This window comes from Adiantum capillus-veneris, chromosome 28 (genome assembly GCF_014529385.1).
Source record: "Adiantum capillus-veneris isolate H3 chromosome 28, ASM1452938v2, whole genome shotgun sequence".
NCBI classification, from domain to species: Eukaryota; Viridiplantae; Streptophyta; class Polypodiopsida; order Polypodiales; family Pteridaceae; genus Adiantum; species Adiantum capillus-veneris.
This window is the reverse complement of record NC_140958.1, coordinates 48,710,837-48,717,210: the sequence shown is the minus strand read 5'-3', so window position 1 is coordinate 48,717,210 and position 6,374 is coordinate 48,710,837.

Genomic DNA, 6,374 nt, shown 5'->3' with positions numbered 1-6,374 from the left:
TAAATCCTACATTTCCATCATGTAAAAGGGGACACAAATTTAATGCATTATAGGAACGCATCATATTGATCCCATGCTTGACATTCCATACGTAACATTTGTGATTGGCGAGTAGTATTGCCTACAGTGGTTGGCGCATTGTTGAAATCTCCACATAGAAATGCATCAAAACGCCAACAATAGAAGGAGATATCATTCCATAACCTTGCGTGATCAGTAGAGGCCGTGAAAGCATACACTCCTCCAAATTCAAAGACTTCCCCATTAACAATACATTGAACCACCATCCATCTTCCATTTGGATCATTGTAAGCAACACTTGGCTATAATTCATGCCGAACAAACATACGCACTCCCAAGTAATTGGGATTGCGTGCAAGTTGTCCAATATCCTGCAAAATAAGATGTGTGACCGGCAAATTGATGTTGATTGTGCTCTTGAAGAACTACCACATCTGCCTTAGATGTATGTACATAGTGCCATGTTAGCCTCCATTTCTCATGATTGCATAACCCGTGCACATTGTATGAAATGCATCTCAAAGAACTACGCATTATATGAGGTATGTACAGAGGACAAATGGGCAAAAGAACTAAGTGTTGGTGCCCATAGGCACATCCACATCCACTGTAGAAGCAACTATCAGTGCGTCACAACAAGGAATAGAAGAAAATATCTGAAGGGCACCCGACAAGGAAGTCAATTCTCCAGTAATCGCTTCCTTATACAAACGGACCGCCTTATCCCATGCCTCTGCCAGAGACTTATTATCATTATAGGGAAGCTTCGTTTGGGATGTAGTCTTCAGCGGGGGCACATAATTATGGGAAAAGGGTGGAGCTCAAACCTTAACTCTCTTTTTTAGAACGATCCAAGCGTCCTTTGCTATGTCCTTATCTTTGCCCTTTCCTGTCGCTTTTTTCTTTTTCTTTTAAAACCGCGAAAGGAGGTGCAGTAGACATCGATACCTCTTTGCCTTCCCCCTTATCCACAATGAATGCCACTGCTGGAGTCGAAGCACCATTATGTCTAAATTTCGAGGGCGACTTTGATGGCAGGGAAGGTTGTGGAGGTGGTAAAACCGAAGGAGGAAGTTGCACGTGTGGCTCTGAATATTCCGATTGAATGTGACCAAATTTACTACAATGAAAACATGAGTTTGCAAATTTGCCCCATTTGAGCTTAAAGGGAAGTTTCCCTATCATTGGGTCACCTGAATTTATCGTTATATCTACTGGCGTAGGGACATCTGTATCCCACAAGATGCAAGCTCTATTAGTATTCACATCCAACCTAGGAGGGCAAACCACTTTTCCCAACTGGGCAGCCAACAACGAAAGGAAGTGACGCCATGTATGAGGAAAATCCATTACTTCCACCCATACTGGGAATTTATCTTGAATGAGACTCTCATAATCTTTAGTGAGAGCCCATGGCAATACCCGTGTCATTTGCATGTTAAAAAACAATAGCGACATTTCAAGCAGAGCATCCCTTGCCTCACTATCTGCCTAGAGAACCTCATAAAATCCTCGGGCTCCAAAATAAACTCCTCAAACCACTTGACGTTTAAGCATAAAATCCACCCATTCTCCCACGTCCTGTGCAATAGGCATTTTGCCAGGAAAGAAAGGTATAAATGCATTTAGCGCATATTGTGTGATAGGATCCATCAGCTGCTAAACAAGAATGATTTCTTACTCAAGTTCCAAACCCTCCCAAGCCCTACAGGCATCTGCAAAATCTTCATGTGGGCATTCCTTGATGAGGGACATTGCATCGGCTGATGAAGAGTTCATCGCTTTGCGTCTTTTATAAATGCAGGGGTTTTCCGTCATGAAACTACAATAGCTCTAGAAGAAGATTTTGTCTCAAGCAAAGATATCCACACCACTGAAAGCAAGCTTTACAACTACACCTCACACCCACCTACTCACACCTACAAACTCTTCAAGAGTACAGAGCTACAAAAAAACAAGGTAAAGATTTACAGCGGCCTAAAGAAGAGAGAGAGAGAGAGAGAGAGAGAGAGAGAGCGAGCTACCTCGACTCCAACGAAGTGAGAGAGTGGGGGGGGAACTCCCATATGCACACATTAAAATCCAAAAACGTTCAAATGCCACATGGTAAAGGAATTGCACCAAAAATCTTCGCTTTTCCTTATGTTCTTATGTATGAGTGTTATATTAATTGACCTCATGAAACATAAAGCATATAAATTATTAGTGAGAGTTTAGGAATTGATCTAATTCTTGTATAAACCTATCAATAAAACAAATTATGCAATAAAATGATGCATGCTATTAAATGAAAGAAATCCATAATATCTTTAGGATAGAAATGAATATTGAAAATGTCTAAACCTAATCCCTAATAATAATACATGCACTAAAGTAACAAGGTGACAGTTACATATCAAAACAAAAAGTTGAAAAAAAAAATCTTAGTTGTGAAAAATTATAAAGCTAATCCCTAATAATAATGCATGCACTAAAGTAATAAGGTGACATTGCATATCAAAACCAAAAGTTGAAAAAAAAAATCGTGGTGAAAAATTCTTTCATTTAAGGATAAATTTTTAGTTAGAAATTTTCTGTAAATGAAAAGAAAATTTACAAGGAAAAAAGTATGTTTAAATAAAAAAGTTGATAAGAAAGTCATTAGATCCTTAAACGAAGAGACCCATTTATAAACTATACAAAGATTAAAAAAAAAGGTCAAGTGAGCATTAAATAAAGGGACCAAATTACAATGATAAAAAGAGACACTTACATTATAAAAGAAAATTATAACCTTTATAAAACTTATAAATTACACAAAGAAATAATTAAGAAGAAAAACTCAAGTGAGCATTAAATAAAGGAACCAAATTACAATGATGGAAAGACCCATTTACATTATAAAAAGAAAATGTAACTTTTAAAAACAAAGAAGTCAATTGAGCATTAAAAGAAGGGATCAAGTTCCAGTGATGGAAAGACACATATACATTATAAAACAAGCTCACCAGCATGTGTTGCCAATCCATGATTCTTAATCAACGGTCCAAAAAGTGCACAATTCTCCACCCACTCTCCTATGGCCTTATGAAGTCAACAAAGACTGTACATAGCTAAAAAAGAGTAAAAAAGCACTAACACTCAATGAGCATACACAGAAGTGCGTACATCAATTTTTTAGCACTCTTATGTGCTGTGGGTTTCCTACTGACGCTAACCCTAACTGTGTTTTCCCATATGCTGCTCTGGTGCATAGTGACGAGCTCTACTGCTTAGTGACGAGCTCTACACCTGCGACGTTTGGTGGGCTATCCCCTGTTCTCGCTATAGACAACCCTATATGCAGAGGCTTGTGGGCACGTAGAAAACACTAAACACACAAAACGTACCGTAGGGAACCTATTGCAACACACACGTGTGAACGTGTGTACACACACATACGTAGCTGCAATGAACTGGAGGTGTGTAGCTGCTAATGACTTGGTATTGCAACCAAATTATCGCCATACAACTATGTCCATACGAGGCTTCATGTAGAGCTTCACGATGGAGGCTGAATTCTTCATACATAGAAGTGCATCGCTAGAAAATTCTTACATGGCTATCTACCAAAGTTACAAGGATGAGTAGGAGCAGCTGGAAGCATAGCCATGACAATTGCCTCTTTGTTGATGTCAGCAAGAACGAGATGCTATACAAGTCGAGGATGGCACTGAAGGAAAGAAGATGGAGAATTTTGAAACAAGAAGTGAGAGTTCCAAATTACCTGCATGAACGTCAGCTAGGAGATTATGTGTTGCACCGGGATGTGAAGGTGGAAAATGCATTGCTATCCATTTCTAATTGAGAGATAGATGGAGGATGGGCTCTAAGATTTGGGTTGGGGTCCTAACATATGTTCTTTGCCTTGTGTGTGTGTGTGTGGGAGAGATAGATAGCGATAGAGAGAGAGAGAGAGAGAGAGAGAGAGAGAGAGGGTGCGCACATGCACCAGCTAAAGTGACCCGGATGGTGGAGATTGTCAGCAGTCCCACCACTTTTTTGGTTACCGCTTCTTCAACGTTCTCCTACCGCTTTCATCGGAAAATGAGTCCCCTCCCCAAGCCAATTGCGACAATGGCTAAGCGGTGGCCACCTAAACATGGTATATGTATTTGAGGGACCCAATATTTGGGGAAAAATAATTTTTGCAACCATACACAATTCCTTTTTCATTTTTTCGAGTGGAAATTTGAAAAATTGAGTTACTTTTTACTATGTTTTGGGAATTTTTCTTTCCCTCTTCCTCTCAATCAAAAATCTTGAGCGGCATGATTGTAGGTTGAGACACACTTTTTCGAACACTAGAGGGACCTCTGTCGTCTTAAGTACTCTCTCAATACACTCTTAATTGCGTGCCTCCCTCTACCTATTTGTTTTCGTAATATGTGATGTATGTTGTTGCACAATATGTGATGTAGACAACAAGCATATAGAGAACAATAGCTATGACAACAAGTATATAGAGGGCAATGGTTCTAGGTCACTAAAATAAGAGCTCCTTCTTATAGCTTTGCCCCACGTCGAAGGCGGAAGCAACTCCAAAAGTAATTGGAGGTGATTCTTGCACAAGGGGGGACTGATTCTTTGCCTATGCACCAAGCTGTCATGTCTCCCAAATCGGCCTCGCCACCCCTCCTCCCTCCCACCCTCTCTTCTCCTCCATCACGCTGTTGGAATTAGGGTTGCATGAAAACACACACAGCTTGGAGAAGATGAAGGAAGCTCAAGGCACACAACAGAGAGTGTATTACTTAGTGTGCAATAGAAAGATAAGATAGCCCTAGAGTGATGGACGTATATACAAGATAGTACTAAGTGTGTTCACACACATCACTACCACATGCATATGGTAACAAATTCCCCCTAGGAGTGATGCAGTGAATGAGAGCTGGCACATAGAGTATATGGAAGTGCCATGCCTTGAGGACATGATTAGTCCACAAAGAGGAGTAAGCCCGAAGCTTTGAAATTCTCACGAGACAATGCCTTTGTGAAAAGATGTGCAAGGTTGTCCTGTGTTGGCACATAAGCCAAGCTCATCTCTCTTGCTGAGAGCCTCTCCCTGACATAGTGGTAATGCACCTCAATGTATTTTGTGAGAGCATGAACTACTAGGTTCCTCGCAATTGCCAATGCGCTTTGACTGTCAGCGTAGATAGTATTGGCAGTGTCTTGTCCAACACCAAATTAGCCATAGGGCGTCTGAGCCATACACACTCAACCGTAGCTGTGAAGACTGCCATGTACTCAACCTCACAATTGGAAGTGGCCACAATAGGTTTCTTCTTGCTCAACCATGATATGCAAACTGCCAAGCATGAAACAAAAACCACTCATGGACACTCGCATGTCAAAACAACCAGCCCAATCTAAGTCCAAAAAAGCATGTAAATCTGGCAGCAATGATCCCCCCTTGGGATAAAACAAGCCAAGATGTAAAGTGCCACTCAAGTAGCAAAAACTCCTCTTGATAGTCTGTCAATGCTTAGACCTTGGGCTATGCATAAATCTGCTGACATGTGAGACTATGAATTGAATATCTATTCTCGTGTTGCATACATAAATAAGACAACTAACAACAGTTTGGTAAAGAGTGACATCCAGAGGATTACCAGCATCATGAAGAATCAATTTCAAACCTATTTCCATGGGAGTGGGAATAGGTTTGCAATCCTCAAGTCCAAACTTACATAGAAATGTCTCTATGTAACTTGTCTAAAACAAGGCAATACCACCATCACACTGCTTAAACTCTATACCCAACTAATGATGCAACAGCCCCAAAACTTTCATCTTGAAAGTAGCATTCAAATCACCTTAAATTCAACAATATGTCTCTCATTTGCTCCAGTGATCTGCAAATCATCCACGTAGAGAATGACAATGAGAAGTACATCACCCTCACACTTTACATACAATGTGCTTTTTGTTCGACTGTTACGAAAGCCTCGTTTGACCAAATGAGTGTCAGCCTTCTCATACCAAGCATGAGGAGATTGCTTCAACCCATACAAAGCTTTCTTACATTTGCACACTTTATCTTCTTACCCTTTAATGACAAAACCATGAGGATGTGTTACATAAACTTCCTCAAATATGTCACCATTCAAAAAAGCAGTAACAATGTCTGACTGATGTACATCCCAACCAAAATGAGCTGCCAATGCACATAGAAAATGCACAGTAGTCATACGACAAGTAGGATCAAAAGTCTATTCATAATTATTGCCTTTGTGTTGTGCATAACCCTTTGCAACAAGTCGAGCCTTATAGCGATCAATCTCACCATCCAACTTGCGTTTCAACTTGTAAACCCACTTCGTACTAATGGC